The sequence below is a fragment of the Atta colombica genome, unplaced genomic scaffold, assembly GCF_001594045.1.
Source record: "Atta colombica isolate Treedump-2 unplaced genomic scaffold, Acol1.0 scaffold163, whole genome shotgun sequence".
NCBI classification, from domain to species: domain Eukaryota; kingdom Metazoa; phylum Arthropoda; class Insecta; order Hymenoptera; family Formicidae; genus Atta; species Atta colombica.
In genome coordinates this window covers 710,660-722,943 of record NW_017259254.1, presented here as the reverse complement: position 1 = coordinate 722,943, position 12,284 = coordinate 710,660, and positions in this window count along the sequence as shown.

Below are 12,284 nucleotides of genomic sequence, written 5' to 3'. Positions count from 1 at the left end.
TTTACCGATATTATGTGAACCATTCAATAATTTTCTGTCCAGTCGAAAAAAATAATTCTTCCTCTTTTCTAGAAAACTTCAGTTTTTTTTTAGTTGTGTCACTTTAATAAGGAAGCGATATTCAATATAAGTACTCTGATTCCTCTTATTGCATCTAAGAATGCATTTCGTTTATTCACTGAAGAGGATGTAACTTGTTCAAGTTGTTCACGTTTTAAACTTAAATAAAGAATTAATTAATATTTATTAAATAAATGATTAATATTTATTATATCAATTTAATTAATAAATAATTAAATATATATTCTTAAATATATATATTCTTTTTTCAAATTGTTTACAAACTGTTAATTGTCAAGATTTTATTTTTGATTTTGTTCGTCAACTGATACATCGTGGATGAAAATGGGATTAGTAGTTACTATTTAAGTCGTAGTATACGATAATTAATGCTCTGCGTGGCAAATGGGATTGGATTACTAATTTTACACGCGCGACTGTTGGCGCACGCTCGCGTCGAACGGTCGAATTTGTTTGCAAAATATAGCGATCGTGCCGAGTTCACAATGCGCTCGTCGTAACACGAGCTATCGCATTCAGTGAAAGCAAGCAACGTTCAATCAGAATGCCATTACCACATATCCGTCGATAATGAGGCGGAAACTGCTATGGCACGTTTGGCGCTTCTGTAGAACGCGATCGTGTTACATTCGTCAATGTTTTTCTCTTTCGCTTAGATACTAAGAGCTTGCGATTGCAAACTGGATTGGTTTTAGACAAAACTTGATATCTTTTCCTGAGGCCAGTGATAAAGAAAGAAGGCGCAATGAACGAGTTATGGTTAGGAAAATAGCACAAGAAAACAGAGATCGTACAGCTTATCTTATAATTATATAATTTTGCAAATTCTTGTATAATCGTATTTTAAATATTTTCTAAACATGAGATCGGAAAGATTTCATAAAACTTCAATCTCGAGCTATAATCACGACATCTCAATCGTTGCCATCCGCTTCGTCGGCAAATCATCCATGTTGGCAGTAAGAGTTCTTTTTATCATCACATGCACTGTTAATTAATATATAGTGCAAGTAACCGAATCGTAAACATCGTACGTCAAAAAATGTAAAGGGTACGTCGTCGTAATACGTCGTCTCTGTGATTGCGATGATAACGTAAATCCAAATGAGCAGTCTGCTATAATCATATCTCGCAACTCTAAAATTATCGTACACCTAAATTGTAAAGTAGCTCGTCTCAGCGATTACCTCTTCATTAATTTTAAGGCTATCTTAATGCGATTATGAAGACAGCTGGTTTCCTCTGGTGCAAAAATGTTACTCTTAATCGGGATATATCGGGTATAGGTAAAGAACTGGAATTTCGTCTGAAATATCGATGGTAATTAATTCGAGAGTAATATGGTAAATTTAAATGTTAAGATCAAAATGAATGATAAAAGAAGATGTCTCCTCCTGTGAGGAGGATTATTTTTAAAGAATCTTTAAAAAATAATACGTTCCAACTTGCAAGATAAATTATTTAAAATCGTCGCTTGTATTATTACTTCAATATATTACGATAATCAATAATTACGAGTGATATCTCGTCAATGAGCGTCGATCGCGTTTCGTGTCGTGTGACGTTCCACTTCATGACAGCGCTGAAAAGACTCCATTGTGGAGGCTTCAAGAGACGCGTCTGACGTCCACGGGATTTCGGCTGCTTCACTCGAGATGATAAGTCGAAACTCATTAAGATTATCTCTATGTACCGAAGCTGCCAGATGCTCAAGGAACTGCAGACACGCCGACTGCATTTGCACTTGGCGCTTCCTTCTGGAGCTGCTTCGTCGCTTATGTCAATGAGGAATTTTTATAGAGATGATCGTCGTGATCTCTGGACTACATTGGACGATTAGTGTCATGACGACGCTACAAGATTCTTCTCTCTCGGAATCTTCTGTTATAGATAGACCAGTACTTGACACGTCGAGGTGTGCGCGTCAAAAATTTCCAAAGCCATGTGCTCCATTAAAATGGAAGCGTGAAAGTACCAAGAGATCAAATGACACAATGCACTGATTTTATTTCTTCGATATATTTCACGATTATATATAAAACTGTGCAAGTTTAATTAATTCAATAAATCATTTAGATTTAGTAATAATTTCTAAAAAAATGTTTTTCAATATTGTGTACTTTTTGTATATACTCGCATGACAAACTTAAATCATTATAAAAAAATCAATGCTCTTGAAATTATATTCTCAGTCGCTAAACCATATCTTTGTACGTTCTAAACCAGTGATGCGCAACTTGCGGCCTGCCTGTGAATTTTTTGCAACTCGCCTGGTCATGGATAAAAATATAAAATCATATCTTCTATTTATGCGAACAAAATATTATGCACCCGCAAGATTTTATCTATATTTATTTCTGAAAACGGTTTATTAAAACTGAACTTACCTATTTCTAAAAAACAAAAATTTTCATTAGTATATCGTTTTTTATTAGACTTCTGATGGAAGTGCATTTAAAGGTTTGTAAAGGATAATTATTAAATTATTAAAAAAGAAAAAAATGTATTAAACAATACCCATATAAATCAATAGGCCTGTTCACGTTGTTTTAAATGTCCAAAATTTGTTAACTTAAAATGGGATAGATATATTTAGATAAATATATTTATTTTATTTAAAAAGAAAAAAAAGCAAAGGTGCAAAAAGTGCAAGCAACACGAACAGACCTTACATTTTACAATAATTCATTTTTTCGCCACTGCGGTATAAAACATTCCAGACAACCATTTCCGGATTAACAAGATTGCGCATCACTGTTCTAAGCCATTCTTAAGGGTGCATAATCGTACGATCTACTACTCTTTTTACACAGCGACGATCGTGTGTACACAGATTGTATCCGGTGCTGTCATTCACGAGACGTGCAGACGCGCCCGATTCTTCGGCGTGCTTTCATTGACGCCAACCGACGTATTAGAATCCGACACGACTCGTAAACATTCGCACGCTTCGCGTAGCGGCCCGCGATACGGCACAAGCGATAACAAGTCTGATAACGTCGTGAACGATATTGCACGGGCGGTTTCAACGTCGAGTGACATCAACTAATTATTGTTTTCCTTCTTGGTATTTCAAGCAGTGAACGACTCGCTCTTTCTTCCTCTTCGTCCCTCGCTCGATAGACCGACAGACACACGAGAACTGTGAGACTCGGCGGCGAATGCAAGGCGCGATGATCGATGAGGAAGAATAAATAAAAACTTCCGCACTGAACCGACGAGCTTCCTTGAAGGATACATACTATCATCCGATAGATTAATCTTTTCTCCGAGGCCAAATTAATCTTTACTCTTCTCGTGCTATCTAAAACTTAGTTACAGTCATGTTATGTCTAAAGTTAAATGTTACAAACACCGATAAAAAAGCGATTACATTCCTGCGAAAAATAATTCATTTGTATCTAATTGCAATTAAGTAGTTTTAAATAAAAGAAAATTCATTAAAATAGTTTTGTTTTTTTTTAAATTAAATATTACCAATTTCTTGAAAAAGCAATTACGTTGTTGAGAAAACTTTTTTCTTTCGCGTAATATACAAATAAATCAAATAATTTTTAAATAAAAAAATTCGCTAAAGTTGTATATATTTTTTAGATCAAACATATTATAGATACAAAAAAAAATAGTTACGCGTTTTTAAAATTTTTCTTTAATATTTAAATAAATCAAATACTTTTTAAAAAAACATTTACAAAATTTAATATACTTTATGCATGAAAGATAATCCCATATAAAAAAAAAACCAGACCCCGAACAACTTTCCTTGGGATGCAATATTTTCGAAGCCTTGGAAAGGGTCAAAAGCCTTCGTCTGCACGCAATAATTATTGCTCTTAAAAATCGGGCAAATACAAATTTCTTTCCCAAGATACTCTCGTCCTTACGAAATTACGAGTGATTATTTCGCCGCCCGGTGAAATCAGCTTCCTTGATGCCTCCGCCGCGCGTTTCTCAGCACGTTCATTTCCCACGCACGTGGTGCAAAATTGTGGTGCACCCTCTCGCCGTTTACGATCGTCGATCCGCGGCCACAGTCTCCTTCGCGTGCACGTAAAAAGAGGTAGCTTGGTTTGCCCCCTTTTTTTAAGTTTATTGCGGTTGATTGGCGAGGCCAAGACCCCGAATGATGCTTCACGGCACGAACTGTGGCGTCGGCACTCTTTCTCGCACGGGCCTAGAAATTGAGGTCCGATAAAGCGTCTGCGAAAAGGGCGAGGAAAAGGACGAAGGTATCAGACATTTGGAGAAAGTGTGTAAATGTGAACGCTTGAGAACGCGGCACCATTTATGATAGTCAAGAATGAATCCTCAGGGCAAAGTCATTGTGAAAGCCGGTCGAAAGATAAAACTATCATACATTACGTAGAGAATGAGATTTTGGTTGGATATGAGATGTCGAGAGAAGAACAACGAAGCGAAAGTCGGCCAAGAAAAAAAAGGAAGTGCTAAACGTTGTTTGGAAATTTACGACGTGTCTTTGTCATATAATTTTAGCAACGAACAATGTATATTGTGTTGCGATTGTCATTTGGGTTTTAATAATATCTATTATTATTACTGTTAATATGACTTCAAATTATGTTATAATTTTATTTTTGCCTTTTCTTCAGGCATAATTTAATTTTTTGGAACATCTCAATTTTTAATCTGTAATATTTGTTTTCTCCTCTCCCTCGATGTACTTGAACACAACGTGCTTCTAGTCTATAATAAATCGACCTATTCGCAAAAATCTCAGAACATCTCACTCTATCATATTTTCCAATATAATGCTGCAGATATCAATGCCTACGTATACATGATCGTCTAGAAGACGGCAACGTGCTAAAAAGCCGCGAACGTATCATAATGAAAAACAGGGGAAAAAAGCGCGAAGTCACCGCGAGCGGGGCCCGTCGCGGTAGCAGCCAGAGCTTGCAGAAAAAAGGACGGAAATACGAGAAGGAGGCTGGTGGCAAGAGCGCGGCGGTAATGGCAGCAAGAAGAGGAGGCAGTGGTGGAGGAGGAGGAGGAGGAAGAGGAGGAGGATGAGAATGAGAAAAGAGGGGAGGTAGTGCCGAGAATGAAAAAAACGCGGTTTGTGTTCACGGCTCGGGCGGCTCGGACGTGTGCGAGTCGCGTGTGAGGCTCGCGCCTGTCGTTGTCTCTGTCGCGAGCACGGGCCCGAGCGGTGGGCCCCAACGCTCGGGGGCCCGGACTGTTGCGGTCTCTGTCGGGCCCCGTGCCGGCTGAAGGGCCCGTGTGGGACGCGATGCCTCGCCTCGTTCTCACGGTAGCCTCCGACGAAGGAGCCCCCTTTTGCTCGCTTCCTTCTGCTCCTCCTTCTCCGCTGCCGCCACCGCCGTCGCTGCCACCGCCGCCGCCGCCGCTGCTGCTGCTGCTGCTGCTGCCGCCTCTTTCCTCTTCTTTCCTCTCTTTGCACGATCGTTCCCTTCTCTCGCGCTCCTCTCGCGCTCAGCACTATCTCCCTCCTGTTTTCCGAACCGTGCGCACCGCCGTGACTCGCGTGCACGCGTGTGCGTGGCGCGCCAAGCACGCGTCTCGACCCTGTGATGGAAATTGTCGGATTTTCTGAATGTCGCGAGCGCGGGAATCGTAAATGTCGAACAGCTTGAAATGTATTGTTTACATGTGCGCGCGCGATTATCGAAAACTTTTGCTATTTTATGTTTCAAATGATTAATATCGAAGTATTATTTAACGAGATTGTTACGTTATTAAATTTTAAGCAATTATAATTTTCGATGAAATTGACAGAATTTCTATTTTATTATGTATCATAAATATTATGTATCATAAATATGAAAATAATCGAAATATGTATATGCCGAAAAATACAGAATATTATATATGTAATTCCATCAGAAAATAAAATTATAAAATTCATTTTTAATTTTACTGCAAGTTAAAAGTGGAAAGTTGTATGTACGTTTTCTCTAGTAGCAAAAATATTTATTGCAAATATGATGTCGTTCATTTGACACAACTTAAAAAATAAAGTTTCTTACCAAATGAGTTTAAATATTTTTTTTTTGAAACATTAAAATTTTATAATATTAATTTTAAAATTTTATAGAGAAAAGAACATTTTTATTTCTGTATATTACATAAAAATAAAAATATGTTCTTTTAAAATACGTTTTTTTTATATTCTTTGTATTTCCGGTTTCTTTTGTAAGCAAAAAATAATAATTTTTGAGTTGTACCGTTGCAGCAAATGAGCAATGTATGAGACAGCATTTGAAAATTCATTATTGAGAAACGACGAGTCACTTCTTCCAATCTCGAATCAAATAAATTAATCGGCAATTGCCTGATTCGTTGGTAATCAAGCAGGAAATCAATTTGATTTTTAACACACGGTTTTTGGTGAACATTCAAATGCTTTTTTGTGTCCAAATGCCTTTCATTTACGTAAATTTTCATTTCGAGAATAAATATCAGAGATTAAAAGACTTAGATAAAATGTCTCTAAATGTCTCTAAATGTGGACGTTTAATGAATAATCAGCGAAATTTATAAAGCAGAAGGGCAAATAAAATTTTAATTAAAACGTTCAAAACAAAATCTGAATTTAATGTATCGTGTTGGTTCATGGATTTAATTGGCGCGTGATCTGAATGCAAATGATGAGATAAGTAATCTACTGTAAAAAAAAACACAGTTACGCTTCCTGTATGTGACAGCATTCGATAATTGAAGATATCAAAAGAGAAAGCGAATTATAACAACTGTGTGCCTCAACCTGCCTAAAATATTGATATAACGGAATACGCAAATACTTTCTTTACCGAACAATTTTCTGCCTTAATTAGAAATCGGCTATAAAACGATCTAACGTAAATATATTTTTTTGCAGCGATACTGTGTTTGATGAAGAATCATATACATTTTTTTAAGACGATCTTCGAGTTTTTTTCTTATCTATCTTGCAGATTTGCTTGAAAAAAATTCGTTCGCACACGTAAATTATCATAATTATTAAAAAAAAGCTATTAATGTATATTCAATATATATATATTCAACGTATATTCAATACTTGCATTAACATAAAATATGGTAATACATTAAACTAAAAAATATTAGACAAGATAATAACTTTTCTGTTCCCATGACTAACCCTTACGTATTTTTAACATATAATTATGTCGATTTACACAGGAGATTTTTCACACAACGAGAAAATAATAAATAGTTATAACACAATAATAAGCATCTAAAGTGAATGAAAAGTGCTAGGGACTGAGACATTCTTGTGTACTCGGCAATAACATGAATGTTGTTGAAACGACAAAAAAAATGCTCGAAAGATGCTTTTCAATTCTTTTCATCCCGATTCTCGTACATAATTTTGACACACGCGGTTGCGACTCACGACAAACACCGTGGCGATTTCCGTGGGAGAGAAACGGCATGCCGGGACGTCGCATACCCTCACGCGAAATTTCAATTTCCGGTCCGGCCGCGATCGCTGCGAGGCGTTCCGCGCTCGCTGGCGCGAAACGCCGCGTCGTAAAACACGTGCAATCGTACGCTGGTATTTTTCTGAATGGACTCCCCTCTCCCCCCGTCGCTATTCCCTCCCCGTAACTTCGCCCCAGAGGGGGACCGGTCGATTCACTGGCTCGTACTACCCTTCATTCACGAATACGAAATTATCGGGAATCAAAGGTACACTGGACATAGTTGGCGGCACAATGAGCCGCGGTCGTTCGTGAATGAATGCACGCTCGTGTACGCACGAGCCATCACGACGTGCCCCAGAGGTGGATCGTTGTAGCGTTGTAGCGGGTGGAGGCGACGAGGATTGGGAAAGAGGGAGCTCGGAAGGGCCCAGGATATAAGCAGTGTCCTCTCTCGGTTAAATCCTGTCTCATTGTTGTCCGGCTTAATATTCATGAGCGTCTATCGCGAGAATCGCTGTTTGAATGAGCGCAGGTGCCCGTGATCGTGGGAATTTTGCTCCGGCTTCTCGACCAACCGGGAAACCGATAGCAGGTGGCAGCAGAGCGGAGAGAGAGAGAGAGAGAGAGAGAGAGAGAGAGAGAGAGAGAGAAGAGGGATTCCACAACGGTGGCGCGCCGACGATGGAGTCATTCGGTTATTGCAGAATTGGTGCGGCGTTGTTCTGAGACGCGCGATTCGCCGGTCCATCAGACAGCTGCCGATGAATGGTTTGCTTAAGGCAAATTTACACGGTTCCCTCCCGATCGTCCTGATCCGGATGAATCATCCTCGGCGAAAAAAATTCGCATAAGCAATGTCTTCGCCATGATATTTTATAAAAACGGAATCTCATCTTTTTTTTGATTTATAATAATCTCTGGAATTGATTGTATTTAAAATAAATAAAGAAGGGATATTATCGAAGTTCTTAATACCAAATAATAATGCCATCGCCGTTAATTCCAATTTGAAAATTGCATGTAATAAAATTATTATTATTTATATATAACTTTTAAATATATTTTCCAGTTATATAAACTGCACACCAATTATTGTCGGACTTGAAAGCGCAATCATAAATTGAAAGTGAAAGAATATTACAAATTAAATTGATCGTCAATTTAATAATGGTACTAATAAGTATTTTAAAACACTCCGAGATAATCGGCATGCAATTTATATAACTGGAAGACGTATTTAAAATTTACATATAAAAATTATTAAGATTAAGCTTCAACCATATTTGGTCTTACTTTGATTTATTCACACAGCGGTCTAAATTAACTTACTATTAATCACATTTTGTCATAAAGCTTCGAAATTTCAGTGTGAAAATAAAAAATTTTTATTACGTAATCAACACTTATATATGTATAATTACGTAAGTATAATTATTAATGCCAGCTGTCTTTTTAGCATATCAAACCGTTTCAGTAGAAACATTATATGAAGCATTTAACACATCGATGTCAAATTAATTTTCTTAACGACATTTTACGTTTTATTTAAAATTTGTCATTCCTATTACCAGCTTTCGATTCGGCTGATTATTTATTTCGCTATGCGTGTCCTTAATAATAAAAGGCTTTACCCCGCGGATATAATAAATGATAATTCTACTCGGTCTAAGCATTGAGTCCGTAATGAGAGGAAGAGCTGAGCGTTTCAATCATTTTTGCAGGCAGCCATTAACAACGTGCGCGTTTCCTGGACATTACTGAAACAAACATTGCATGGCAATCCCCGCTGCGCCGGGAGTCATTCCCGGCGAAATCTCCCGGCTCCCCGACAAAGACACCCCGCTGCATCCAACGTAGAGGAACCTCTTCAACGACGACGCAATGGTCAGACCGCGAATCCACCTTGCGCGCGTCAACGTTAACGACGCCGCGTGCACCGCCCCTCGCATCTCTGCGATTTGGATCGCGGACCCGCGATGCGCCTCGCGTGCAATCTGCGGCACGCACGTGGTGCGCGCGTTCGCGATAAGAAATGGGGCGCGTAAATTACGAGCCGCGTCAGATATGACGTGCGTACAGATTAACCTTCGGATGCGTATATGCGGGATCAACCGCTCGATTTTCATCTACGGAAGAAGAGCTGAGGTGTTTTTTATACGATTATTATGATTTACATCGAGATACATATTTGTGCTATTTTTAAATTCTATATTATAGTCTAAAATAATGTATAATAAAAATAACATATTTCTAAAAATCTTTGTTACAGAATGTCTTTTTTAATCATCTAGATAAATTGCAACACTCGCTTTAAAATTAAATTTAGGAAAAGTTTGAAATAAATTCGGGATTTATGTAAAGATAAAAACGTAGCACTGAAATATAATTTTTCTAACAATAATACTATGCGTCGGTATAGAGTTTTGGCCAAAAATATTAGGCATCTATATTTTTTCATTTATTTGAAATTCTTTTACCTGTATTATTTCCGTATTAATTATCGGCTTTATATATTAATAAATTTAAAGAATTCTTAATACAAAAGATAAAATTCACAAGCTTGAATCAATTTTAATTAAAACATTAAATAATGATTAATAAGGTGCTTAATATTTTTAAGGTGTTTAATATTTTTATATATTGAAATATAGCAACAGCTTTTACACTTACAAAATGTGTTTAAATAAAATCAATAAAATTGTTTTTTTTTTAATAACAGGATGATGTCGTTTCTGGAAAGTACATAATGAATAAATATCTTCGTAAGATCCGATAAGGATCTCTTTGAGATAAAAATTAAACATTTCACTCGCAGAGTGTCGCAGCTGTTCGAAAGAAATCAAGTATTTCCGAAGACGAAATCAGAGCGTTACGATCGTAATCAACAACCTTCGTTAAAAACAAGTAACTTTCGCAAGTGAAAGTTTCGGAATTGTCACATGTTCCATAATCGCTTTATGACTTGGAATAATTTACTGTCAATATTACATGTGATACGAAGTAATGTTATCGAATGGAACCGATCACGCAAGCTGATAAGACCTTAACTCGATCGAGCTTAATAGCACAGTGGACGTGTTTCGTCTTTACAAATTGCAGCCAACACGATCGGACTTACTTACGTTTGAGATTTTTGTTCGGCGCGCTAACCCGCTTAAATTCGCCGATACCAGGCCAATATAAAGTCAATACGTATATATTTTAGTATTATTTAATATATCTTAATATAAAATGTTCCCAACATGAACAAACAAATAAAACATCATCACGATAAATTTTGTTTGTACCTTTTTCGTTTGTTTTATTTTGTAAAAGTATTTTTTATGTTGGATATCAACATGAGAATACTAATGATTCGGTAGAATAATGATAATAGAAAAATGAAGCGTAATTAATAAATAAATTTTTAAAGTTTCCATGGATGTTTTGTTATCTCCGTGTCTTAATACATCGCACTGAGAAAAATTTCTGATTAAAAATAAATGAACTAGAAGAGTCTGAATCAATCAGAATTCTGATTATTTCAACACTAGAATTACAATAGATTTCAAACAGAAAATTTTTTTATCCATTTTTAATCAGAACTCTAATTAATGCAATCAGATTTTTTTCCAGTGTATTAAATTTCAATATATCGTGATCGTTGCAGTTCACTTCATCGGAACTAATACAGATTACTTCACACCTTGTTAGCATTTAACGATATATTAAGACAAGCAACACGCAAATCGTATAACATTTTTGAAATAAATATATAATTATTATTATAAAAAAACTGCTCAAATATACATATATGTAATACAAAATAAAAACACCAATGTAAACCTTAATATTTGCCGTGATTAAACATAAAGCGATTAAATAACTTGTACGTATTAAAAAAAGATATACTTGATAACAAATTTAATGTAAAACATGCAGACAAAAAGAAAACTCACATCTGCAGCACTTTTATCTTATATCTATTGAATTTATCCTTGAAGCAATAAATATTTTATTATTTTATTATTTTAATTTTAATATATATTATCTATATTACTGACTGAGATAAAGAAAGTGCACGTACTGATCGAGATTTTTAATTAAGTAAAATCATGTATAGGTACACTGTGTGTAATTATGGGGCCCACTACTCGTCCCTATCCGTTGGCGCAAGAATCCTCCACGTGCATCGAGTCCCCATTTTCCCGGGCGATGAGGATGCCGATTGGAGTGTGGGCGTCGTCGAAGCGATTCAGAGCATAAGGAGGAGTCAGTCGCCGAGACGACGGGCACGAAATGTTGTTAAAGGAAGCCCCGCTCTCTTCTTCACGGTGATCGCGGGAGCGGAACACGAAGAGCTTCCTGAAACGCTTCAGCGCTGACGGCCGTTCCGTTCCCACGAGACGCACGATCCGTAAGGGCCCGGCATCGTCCGGAGTTGATCCGCGTGTAACCGACTATTCGAAGCGACCGCTAACGATCGTGTCGGTACCAGAACACGCCTGAAGCGTGGCCGACGCGTGGACGGAGACTTTTCCGGTATTACATCCCAAGGAACACATCAAGAGAAAATCTAAATGACTTTATTGACATTATGAAAATCAAAATGTTGAGCAAAATGTTGATTACAAAATCTGACTTTATTGACATTAAGAATCAAAACAAAGTCATTTTGATTTTTTTGTTGACTTTTATATGTTACACGAGATGTAGACTCAATTTTCCGTCTTTCCTCTTCTCCAGCTTGACAAAAAGACGTAATCGCACGATATTATTAAGATTGACATAACAGCGACCGGCTTTCATTTCATATAT